Source organism: Amblyomma maculatum, chromosome 1, assembly GCF_055883805.1.
Source record: "Amblyomma maculatum isolate TAMU_Amacu chromosome 1, ASM5588380v1, whole genome shotgun sequence".
Classification (NCBI taxonomy): Eukaryota; Metazoa; Arthropoda; class Arachnida; order Ixodida; family Ixodidae; genus Amblyomma; species Amblyomma maculatum.
The window spans coordinates 11,011,892-11,023,864 of record NC_139344.1 but is presented as its reverse complement, the minus strand read 5'-3'; the positions used below and the strand labels follow the sequence as shown (position 1 = coordinate 11,023,864).

The following is an 11,973-nucleotide window of genomic DNA, read 5'->3' as shown; positions in this document are numbered from 1 at the left end:
TATGTGGATTTCATAGAATGACAAAAGTCATTTTTTCTAAGAGTGTATAGACCAAAGAGATTAAGCGATTATGTTGGTTACTACATATAGATCTGGATGCCGCAGTATTCCTATAACATATTTCTGTGAGGACTGAACACCATTTTATGAAATAAACAGATGTGTAACATACTGTTCGACGTGATTCTAAAGACGTAAGAGGTGGCAATAACTGTTAGTGATGCTGAAATGATAATGGCGAGCGATGAAGCTTGCAGCGTGGTTTTGTACAGATCCAAGGCTGCATCGAGTAGGCTTGGTGAAGCGACCAAACGGGCAAAGCAAATTCAAGTTGTGGGCAGACACAGGTCTGATAAGCTGGCTTTCGAGTGGCAGAATGCGCAGCATAAAGATTACATTTTAGGTATCCAAGAGTATATGAAGCCTTAGCTGTGATTTTATTTTAAGTATCGGCCAGCAAAGATTAGTGGTGAAGTGAATGCCGAGATATTTATATGAAGGTGCCGCAGAGACTCGTTGATTATTGAGCGAAGAGGTGAAACTGGAATTTGATAGTGTGCAGCTGAATGTTATTAGTTTGCATTTATCCCTGTTAACTCTCATTAGCCAATTAGCACACCAGTTTGTTATATAGGCCACGACTTTTTGTAGAGCAAGGTGGTCAGTTTGGTTAGAAATTTTACGGTATACAATAGAGTCATCAGCAAACAAATAGTACAGGTAATTTCTGTAGACAACTAATTAATACATATCAGAAATAGCAAAGGGCCCAAAACACTGCCCTGGGGAACACCAGGCAATACTTCAGAAAAGGAAGATGAGCAATCATTTATGCAGGTGAATTGTTGGCAAAATGATGAAAAATTTATAATCTATGATAGAATTAAAGAGTTGCTGTTTAACGTAGAGAGCTCGGAATTTAAAATTCGTTGAGCTACATGGTTAAATGCCTTAGAAAAGTCAGTGAAAATATATGTCTGTTGGTTATCTTAATGTTAGGACTTCGTGAGTAAATTCTAGAGTTGAGTATCACACGACAGTCCTTTCCTAAGACAATGTTGGTGAGGATAAAAGAAGCCATTTTGTTCAAGATGCCACACAATGTTAGATGCAATGATATCTTCTAGGAGCTTGCATGTAATACATGTTGGCATTGTCAAAAATGCTTCACCTGCCAAGAGGCAATACGCCATTGAAACACCGCAGTAAGCCATACTTTTATCTTCTGCAGATCTCAAAGAAAGAATTGCCTTTTACAGATCATGGCATACATCCAGCCATAGTAAAGTGGTAAAAAATTGGGGATTGAATGTCTGAAAACCTAACTTTTCAGTCCAGGTGGTCAAGTTTCCACTAGGAGGACTAGCCGGGACGGTCAACTGCGGTCCAGTCGTGATCTCTTTATTATTTCCAAATATTTTTTAATTGTTCATCACACTAACACCAAAATGGCAGCAGATCTATGCCCCTCCAAGAATTTTTCCATGGAAAAACTGCATAGTGCTAATTATTTAAAAGAAAGTTCGAGAAATGTGTTGTAAAAAAGGACACCCCTTCCCCCCCAATCCAGCTTCCCCCAACTGCTCTACATAGAAGTTGCCCATAAATCTGCGCTGGTGAATTTTAATGATTTCTGCATGCATTATAATGATCATGAGTTATTTTGGCAAATTGGCTCAGAGATATGTTGTGTAAGAATTTTGAGATAGTCTTCTGCATGACTTCTTGGTATTCTCTGTGTCATCCCATTGTGCTGCAAAAGATCTCACAAAAGGATGAAAGGAAACTCCTTTGGTGGCTGCTTTTTTCATGTATTTCGGAGAGAACTGGCCATGAGCCTGAAAAACAAAATGTGGTCAATTCTTGCTGGTCTTCTTTGATGTTTCAGTTTTCTGCTCAGTATGCAGAGCTTGTAAGCTTCCTGCAACAAAAAGGTAGTTACATCAGCACTAAGCTTCCTCCGCAGCTGCATACATAATCTTCAATAGGCACTCAACTCTGTCTCCTGTTCAATATCTGTTAGAGTAGACTTGAAAAGAATGTAACTGTTTAGCTGCTGCTTGTAGACACTGCAAATAACAACAGGATAACATTGAAAACTGCAACACTCAAGCAGCCTTTGTGAAACTTACAGCATCTTTCTTCAAGCAGTTGATTTCATACTCCAAGACTTTCAGTTCTTGCAGCTGTAAGAGAAGCAAGTAGCTGAACCCATAAATGACCTAACATAGCTGAACAAAAATGCATCCAACTGAAAACTTTATGTATTTCATCCAAGTACAAACTCAAGCAAGCCATGGAGACACAAATCTTTGTCCGGGTGATGTTAAGTTTGAACTTGAGGAGGGATTTCATGCGGGGTGTCATGAGTAATAGTTTGGTGCAGCATGAGTCCCAGCACACCGCCTCTACTCGTCATCGACATGCAAATATTGCGTTCTTGATCACACAGCTCATCCAGTTTCAACCACTGCCGCATGATTTCCATGTCGATCTCAGCCCGCCGAAATTTGTCCCAGCAATAGTGCTTCAAGCACTTCTTCTTTGGCACATTGCAGTATTCACCAGTGTGTTCAAACACATTCACCACAAGTGGAAAGCCGCACACTTCGTCATCGCTCACTTTAGGTTCTTTTGAATGCTCCGGGCAGAGGATTCGAAGGCGTTTGCAGTAGGTTTTCTGGTGTGGGTTGTAAAAGTCACAGAATACATTGTCACCTGCAATGTCAGTCTTGTACATGGAGCCATACGAGCTCTGACTCTCATACTTGTTGAAGCACTTTTCCATATGACGCATGGCCACACGCACACTCACTTCTTGGCCACAAGTGACACAGAAAGTGCTCAGTTCACTTTCCTCACAGTCATTTGATGTTTCACCTTCAGCCATGGGTGTCTGCTTTGCTCGCTCAATGAGCTTCTCCAATTCAGCCCGCTTGGCTTCTAACTGCTGGAGTGTATTCCGAGCATCCATTTGCTGCTTGCGAACCTGCTCCAATTGGCGGAGGTTCTGCTCGTCCGCATGACATATGCCCGACTGCCACTGTTGAATGCGATGCGGGAGTAACGCGTGGATTCGGTTCGTGGCCAACTTGAGGCCGCAATCATCGCTGCAGTACTTGGAGCCCGGCCGCGCCGCCGCAGTACAGCCTGGCCCATAGCACTGCCTCGGTACATTGTCGTCTTTTCGATTTTTCTCTTTGTCGCTTCGGTGCTCCCGCTTGGGTTCCTCCTTGCGGGCGCGCTTTGATTGCGCCTTAGAGTCTCCTCCCTTGGTAGGGCTCCGCTTGTGACGGGGCTTTTTTGGTGAACATTTAACCAGCTCCGGCTCGTTGTCGTCGTTCATGTAGTATTTCGGGCTATCGGAAGCATTGTTGGCCACGTCTTGGTCCGGCTCGTAGTCATCGTCGTGACTCGCCCTGGGCCGCTTCGGAGACGACACGGGCTCTTTGCCCAGTACAACGCCGAATCTATGGCACTGCCGCTTGCGACACTTCTGCTTCAGCTTGTTCGGTCCGCCGAACTTCCTCATGTCTTTGCAGAAGTCGCAGTGACCGCAATCCTCGGTCATGTAGCAAGCTGTACATTCCCCGCACTTCCGACGTTTGTTCTTTTTAGAGCGATGCGACTTCTCTGTATGCCTCGTAGGAAAGCACGCTTCGTCGTTTCTCGGCTTGCTCTGACTCTTGTGCTCTTCGTGCGAGGAATGAGACTTTTCCTCTTGCTCCTTGTACTTTACTTCGAGCGTCGGATCCCGGTCGCGGCACATGAGGCAGACAAACTTCAGTATTTTCTTGGCGTACGATTCGGTTATGCTGATACAGTCGCCATGGTACCACTCATTGCATTTGTCGCAACAGATCATGAACCTAGTGGTATCGCTCGTGCGACAAATGCAGTACACAGTCTCTTCCGGGTGCTTGGAGCCCATGTCTTCGACGCAACTGTCAGTCTCGCTGTCTGAGCGGAGAGTCTCCTTTGCTGACGGCTTGACTTCATTTGGGGGCAGGGTCTTGCAGTAGCTGTGCATTTCTTGTCCATAATGCAGCGTGGGCGTGGGTTTAGTGTCCTCGCTATCGCCGAACCCTGTTCCATCACTGCTCATAATGTTTGATATCGTTGCCATTGTAACGCTAAACATTTTCAGCGAAGTCTGCCAGGGGTGTGAAACCAGCGGCCACGAATTACAGACGCTAGCGCCAAACTCCCCATTATAGGATTATAGCGGCAGGGGGCGCGTAAAAAAATGGACTTGACGGGGGAGGCCGTATAGCGGACTGGTCCGAAACAACGGTGCTCTGAAGGGGGTGTCGGTAGGTTGCAGCGCGCGCTCGCGTGCGCCCGCGCCCAAGAGAACGCTCTGCCCGTGGATTTTCTACCGCATCATAGTTCAGCCAAGACGCGACCGGCTCGCGGCAGGAACAGTGTGATGAAAAAAAAAAAAAAAAACCACAAGCATAGCGCTCTCGAGGTCGCAGGCGCTCGCGAGCAAACGTACCCGACCGCAGCAAGAAATAGCACAGAGAACAGCAGATATCGTTTCTTCTTTTTATTAGCTGCACGTGAAACAGAAAATGAAAAGATGCGACGAGGTATCCCTCACACACACACACTTTACATAGCCAACAGTTTACAGTAGTGTTCTGTGTTCTAGCTGCGCTAACATTGTAATCTTCCATGCTTGCTTTATCATACAAAAGAACCCAGTTTGCCGGCACTGCTTCTGTCAGCATGTGTACAGTTGATATGAAATTAAATAAATGATGCACATATTCATTTTATGCATTCCATACCATCAAAGCAATGTAGAAACGTGAGCAAATACCTGCGTTCTAGTTACCTAGTGGTTGGTATTGATGCAAGTAATCACGTCACTGTGCTATACATAACTAAAATGCATGTTTAAAAATTTACACTACCCTTCCTGGAAGAACCGTCTTCTTCAAACCGCACTTACGTCTCTCCACAGTACATGAAGGTAACAAGTTCAACAACACGAAACACAGCGGATATCGTCGACTGTAATGGCCAGCACTAACAGCAGACGAGATGGGTCCACGGAACTGGAGGTACACGCAGAAAAGTCTCTCGTCTCACGAAGGGTGAAGAGCCAGCAGGAATGAGATACACAGAGTAAAAGAACCGCGACGAAAATTCGCGACTTTGGCCGATAAGCCAACACGTAGAGAATTCACAGCGCTAGGTTACGCAGATGACGGTTCTAATTCAAAACGAGCGGAGTCGTAACGGTTGCAGCGGTTCACGCGAGGACGAAGCAAGCCACACAGCGGAGCCGACGGCGCGGCGCCGTCAGTGCGAGGGGAAAATTTAGGCGCGAGAAAGAAGTCCCCCTCGCAGCTTTTTGTTTCCTCCTTTCGCCCCCGCTTGGGAGAAATAGACGGGACGGAAGTGCCGCTGACTTTCCGCGGCCTGAGTGGGCTTCCTCGAGGTTACTACGCAGAAAAACTTCACGAGTTAAACTCCTGTAGTGCCTTCTCGTTACACGACATCATCAAATCAAGACAAAATCAGCAGCTTACGCGTTTTTCGATTTCGATGCTGCGATGTTGATGGTGATGATGATGGTGGCTGTACGATTTGCAATGAGTCGCCAGCGCCTCGCGACGCGGAAGAGCCAAACAGTTCTATAAAGAAAACAAAAAAAACACATAACCACACTCTAAACGTCACATCCACCGGCCTGCTCGTCGGTCACAGTCGCTGAGGCCCTCCGCACGTCCTTGCGCCGCACCGCACCGCGGCGCCACCAACAACACTCCAAGGATTTCTTCGTGCACTCCGCCACAGACCGATTGGCCACCGCCGAAGCTTCACCATCGTCGCTGAAACCCAGGGCAGTAAGGAGTGTCGATGCCCTCGTGGGAGGAGACAGAGCCGGGCACTCCAGGACCACGTGGCTGATTGTCTCTTCCTTTGCTCCACAAAGGGCACAGCCGGAGCTCATACCACTCACAAACCGGGCGCGCCACACGCGTGTGTGTAACACTCCGCAGCGGGCCTCAGTCAGCAGGCCGCTGCTAAAGGAGTTGTCATTCCAACTCTCCCTGCCGGTGGTGGTTTTAGCGGCGCAGTAGAGAGCTAAGGTGGACTTCGCCGTCTCTCCACTGAGCCACTTCGTTTCGTCCATGCGCACTTGCTCCTTGATCTTGGCGCTCGCCGCATGACCGGGCTCCGCAGCAGCTGTTGCCATAGACACGGGCGGCACCTCAAACCGGCGTCGAAACTGCGCAGTCCGCCTCGTCCACCTCGTTGCGGCGCCCTAGTAAATGTGGGGCACCATCATACCCGTGCCAAATTCCTGGTGGGTAAACGGAAGAGCCTGGCCTCGTACCGTAGCTTAGAGACGGCTCCGCATGCCGCAAACGAAGTCCATCCCAGGTCCCCCTCCACCGGGGTGCTCCTAGCGCCATCTGCCCCGCGTCCCTCTGCCGGCCGCCTCTCCAGGAACTCTCCAGTCCCAGCCGAGGGACATAACACTGCATTGGCGTATGTTAGCCCGGGCTCCGCTACCATCTTCCACAACGCGCGCACCACCTCGTATTTCTGATACGGCCACAAGGACTGGTGGCCCAGGACCCCCCTAGCCCTTGCTGCTTTCCCCCCTGGTGGCTCTCCTGTGTCACCAGGTAGTCTGCTCTCGTGCTGAGGTGCCTTCATCCATGCATACAGGGCCCCCCTACAGCATCCAAGTCTGCTGCCGATTCCGCTCCTCCTCCCCACGCACTACTACCGCGCACTTCGCCCGATTAAACCGTAGCTGTAATAGTCATTCCTGCGCCGCAAATATCTAGAAGCCTTGCAGCACTTACGGCGAGCCTGCCATCGCCGCAAAATGGTCCGCATACACTAGTACGGGGATATGTTGGACGGCTCGATGTCCAGCCTCTAGATCTCCAAACTGTAGCCAACACCCGACACCTCCAAGCTATGCGTCACGTCTGCTACATATAGTATAAAGAGCGGTGAAAGCAGACAGCCCTGTCGCAGGTCTCGCGGTACCCATGTGCCGTGCTCACGTCGTCCCACTCAACCTGCGCCGCGACTCCACTATATATGGCTCGAAACAGGTCCACATCCTCGTCCTCCAGCCCATGTTCCAGCAGTAGCTCCCACAGCATCTCTCGGTTCACGCAGTCGTACGCCTTCGAAATGTCGAGGTACACCATATAAAGCGGGCTCCCGGTCTGCAGGTGAGAACAAATAAGTTGTCCTCAATGCGTCTGCCAAACCGGAAGCCCGTCTGTAGCTCTCCCAGCATCCCCTTCCGCTCCGCCCAGCTCTGCAGTCATCTCCTAACGACTTGCATCGTCATCCGATAAAAGGCTGACGTGATTGCTATGGGCCTATAGGTGGCCAGGTCCATTCTATTTCCAGTTCCCTTATACAGCGGGAGTACTCTGCAGAGCTATCAGTCTTCATGGATCTGGGCTTCCCCTAGCACTTGCAAAACAGATCTCCTACTCTCTCTCGTGCCTTGGGACCCAGTGCCTTAACAAGGTTCATGGGGACACCATCACAACCTGAAGCTTTCCGCGCGTCCATCTTCTCTGTTCGCTCTAGTTCTCAGCTGGTTGGTGCACGGCGCAGGTCAGCGGGAATGATGGTAGTGTCGTCCAGATCCGTCGCGTCCCTGGCTCTTTGTACGACATTTTCGTCAGCAAAGTGAACTGGCGCTCTATGGTCATATTCCAGAAGCGATTTCCACCAAGTCTCCAGTATAGGCAAGCATGCGTGACCCTCTACCGCCTCTGCGTTTTACGACGCACGGAGCAGTCACTGGGGGGGGGGGGGGGGCATCCTCTTTCCCGCCTGAATATGATGCCAGAAACGCTGCGGGGCCTGCCTACCCCTCTTCTGCAGGTCTGCCATGAACCGCTGGTTCAGGCGTTACTAGCGCATGCTAAAGTTACGCGCGCGGCATTTGCGAGTATTTGACGGAAATATCGTGCACCGGGCGGTTTCAAATTAAAAAACACGCACGGCCTGCCGAGGACGGCCCTTTTCTTTTTCAAGATTTCCCGGTCAAAAATTATCCTTGCGATTACTCAAAGCATCTTGAGCTGCTTTGAGTAATTTGAGTAAAGCCACACCGCAAAACAACGGGTAGAGACATGCTCAAAAACGCTTCGCAGAACGGAAACGACTGCGCCGCTCAGATACCTCGGCACTCCGCTGTTTCGGCAATCCGCCGCGGGCGGCGCTGTTCCACCGAGGCGACGTTGGCGCCATACAACGGGCGCCAAGTCCCTATAGGTACTATAGGCTTGCATCCAGCCGTAGTCAAGTGATAAAGAATTGGGGATTGAATGTCTGAAGACCTAACTTTTCAGTCCAGGTGGTCAAGTTTCCACTAGGAGGAGTAGTCAGGACGGTCAACTGCAGTTCAGTTGTGATCTCTTTATTATTTCCAAATATATTTGAATTTTTCATCACACTATCACCGAAATGGCAGTAGATCTATGCCCCACCAAGAATGTTTCCATGGAAAAACTGTATAGTTCCAATGTTTTTTAAACGAAAGTTCGAGAAATGTGTTGTAAAAAAAGGACACCCCTTCCCCCCAAATCCAGCTTCCCCCAACTGGTATATATAGAAGTTGCCCATAAATCTGCGCCGGTGAATTTTAATGATTTCAGTATGCATTATAATGATCATGAGTTATTTTGGCAAATTGGCTCAGAGATATATTGTCTGAGAATTTTGAGCTAGGCTTGTCGGCTCATAGTCATCTGCAGTACAATGGGATGACTTCTTGGTATTCTCTGTGTCATCCCATTGTGCTGCAAAAGATCTCACGAAAGGATGAAAGGAAACTTCTTTGGTGGCTGCTGTTTTCGTGTATTTCGGAGAGAACTGGCCATGAGCCTGAAAAATAAAGTGTGGTCAATTCTTGCTGGTCTGCTTTGATGTTTCAGTTTTCTGCTCAGTATGCAGAGCTTGTAAGCTTCCTGCAACAAAAAGGTAGTTACACCAGCACTAAGCTTCCTTCGCAGCTGCATGCATAATCTTCAACAGGCACTCAACTCTGTCTCCTGTTCAATATCTGTTAGAGTAGACTTGAAAAAAATGTAACTGTTTAGCTGCTGCTTGTAGACACTCTGCAAATAACAACAGGATAACATTGAAAACTCCAACACTCAAGCAGCCTTTGTGAAACTTACAGCATCTTTCTTCAAGCAGTTGATTTCATACTCCAAGACTTTCAGTTCTTGCAGCTGCAAGAGAAGCAAGTTGCTGAACCCATAAATGACCTAACGTAGCTGAACAAAAATGCATCCAACTGAAAACTTTATGTATTTCATCCAAGTACAAACTAAAGCAAGCCATGGAGACACAAATCTTTGTCCGGGTGATGTTAAGTTTGAACTTGAGGAGGGATTTCATGCGGGGTGTCATGAGTTATAGTTTGGTGCAACATGAGTCCCAGCACACCGCCTCTACTCGTCATCGACATGCAAATATTGCGTTCTTGATCACACAGCTCATCCAGTTTCAACCACTGCCGCATGATTTCCATGTCGATCTCAGCCCGCCGAAATTTGTCCCAGCAATAGTGCTTCAAGCACTTCTTCTTTGGCACATTGCAGTATTCACCAGTGTGTTCAAACACATTCACCACAAGTGGAAAGCCGCACACTTCGTCATCGCTCACTTTAGGTTTTTTGAATGCTCCGGGCAGAGGATTCGAAGGCGTTTGCAGTAGGTTTTCTGGTGTGGGTTGTAAAAGTCACAGAACACATTGTCACCTGCAATGTCAGTCTTGTACATGGAGACATACGATCTCTGACTCTCATACGTGTTGAAGCACTTTTCCATATGAAGCATGGCCACACGCGCACTCACTTCTTGGCCAAAGGTGACACAGTAAGTGCTCAGTTCACTTTCCTCACAGTCATTTGAGGCTTCACCTTCAGCCATGGGTGTCTGCTTTGCTCGCTCAATGAGCTTCTCCAATTCAGCCCGCTTGGCTTCTAACTGCTGGAGTGTATTCCTAGCATCCATTTGCTGCTTGCGAGCCTGCTCCAATTGGCGGCGGTTGAGATCGTCCGCATGACATATGCCCGACTGCCACTGTTGAATGCGATGCGGGAGTAACTCGTAGGTTCGGTTCGTGGCCAACTTGAGGCCGGAGTCATCGCTGCAGTACTTGGAGCCCGGCCGCGCCGCCGCAGTACAGCCCGGCCCATAGCACTGCCTCGGTACATTGTCGTCTTTTCGATTTTTCTCTTTCTCGCTTCGGTTCTCATGCTTGTGTTCCTCCTTGCGGGAGCGCTTTGATTGCGCCTTAGAGTCTCCTCCCTTGGTAGGGCTCCGCTTGTGACGGGGCATTTTTGGTCGGGGCTTTTTTGAACATTTAACAAGCTCCGGCTCGTTGTTGTCGTTCATGTACTCTTTCGGGCTATCGGAAGCATTGTTGGCCACGTCTTGGTCCTGCCCGTAGTCATCGTCGTGACTCGCCCTGGGACGCTTCGAAACGACACGGGCTTTTCGCCTAGTACAAGGCCGACGTTATGGCACTGCCGCTTGCGACACTTCTGCTTGAGCTTGTTCGGTCCGCCGAACTTCCTCATGTCTTTGCAGAAGTCGCAGCGACCACAATCCTCGGTCATGTAGCAAGCTGTACATTCCCCGCACTTCCGACGTTTGTTCTTTTTAGAGCGATGCGACTTGTCTGTATGCCTCGTAGGAAAGCACGCTTCGTCGTTTCTGGGCTTGCTCTGACTCTTGTGCTCTTCGTGCGAGGAATGAGACTTCTCCTCTGGCTCCTTGTACATTATCTCAAGTGTCGGATCCCGGTCGCGGCACATCAGGCAGGCAAACTTCAGTATGTTCTTGGCGTACGATTCGGAATATGCTGATGCAGTCGCCATGGTACCACTCATTGCAGCTGTCGCAACAGATCATGAACCTAGTGGTATCGCTCGTGCGACAAATGCAGTACACAATCTCTTCTTCCGGGTGCTCGGAGCCCATGTCTTCGACGCAACTGTCAGTCTAGCTCCCCGAGCGGAGAGTCTCCTTTGCTGACGGTTTGACTTCATTTGGGGGCCGGGTCTTGCAGTAGCTGTGCATTTCTTGTCCATAATGCAGCGTGGGCGTGGCTTTTTGTGCCCCCGCTATCGCCGAACCCTGTTCCATCACTGCTCATAATCTCAGATATCGTTTGCATTGTAATGCTAAACATTTTCAGTGAAGTGGGCTTCCTCAAGGTTACTACGCAGAAAATTTCACGAGTTAAACTCCTGTTGTGCCTTCTCGTTACACGACTTCATCAAATCAAGACAAAATTAGGAGCTTACGCGTTTTTCGTTTTCGATGATTCGATGTAGATGGTGATGATGATGGTGGCTGTACGATTTGCAATGAGTCGCCAGCGCCTCGCGACGCGGCGGAGCCATACAGTTCTATAACGAAAACAAATAAAAACACATAACCACGCTCTAAACGTCACATCCACCGGCCTGCTCGTCAGTCACAGTCGCTGAAGCCCTCCGCACGTCCTCGCGCGGCACCGCACCGCGGCGCCACCAATAACACTCCAAGCATTTCTTCGTGCACTCCGCCACAGAACGGTTGGCCTGCGCCGAAGCTTCACCATCGTCGCTTAAACCCGGGGCAGTAAGGAGTGTCGATGCCCCCGTGGGAGGAGACAGAGTCGGGCACTCCAGGACCACGTGGCTGATTGTCTCTTCCTTTGCTGCACAAAAGGCACAGTCGGAGCTCATACCACTCACAAACCGGGCGCGCCACAGGCGTGTGAGTAACACTCCGCAGCGAGCCTCAGCCAGCAGGCCGCTGCTACAGGAGTTGTCATACCAACTCTCCCCGCCAATGGTGGTTTTAGCGGCGCAGTAGAGAGCTAAGGTGGACTTCGCCGTCTCTCCACTGAGCCACTTCTTCGTTTCGTCCATGCGCACTTGCTCCTTGATCTTGGCGCTCGCCGCATGACCG

The 11,973-nt window shown here is 49.4% G+C and overlaps 2 pseudogenes; both read right to left on the bottom strand.

Annotated features, from left to right (window-relative positions):
* Positions 1-2,326: 2,326 nt before the first annotated feature.
* LOC146201648 (CXXC-type zinc finger protein 1 pseudogene) lies at positions 2,327-4,126 on the bottom strand (annotated as a pseudogene).
* Positions 4,127-9,376: 5,250 nt separating this feature from the next.
* Positions 9,377-11,206, bottom strand: LOC146201647 (CXXC-type zinc finger protein 1 pseudogene; annotated as a pseudogene).
* Positions 11,207-11,973: the final 767 nt, after the last annotated feature.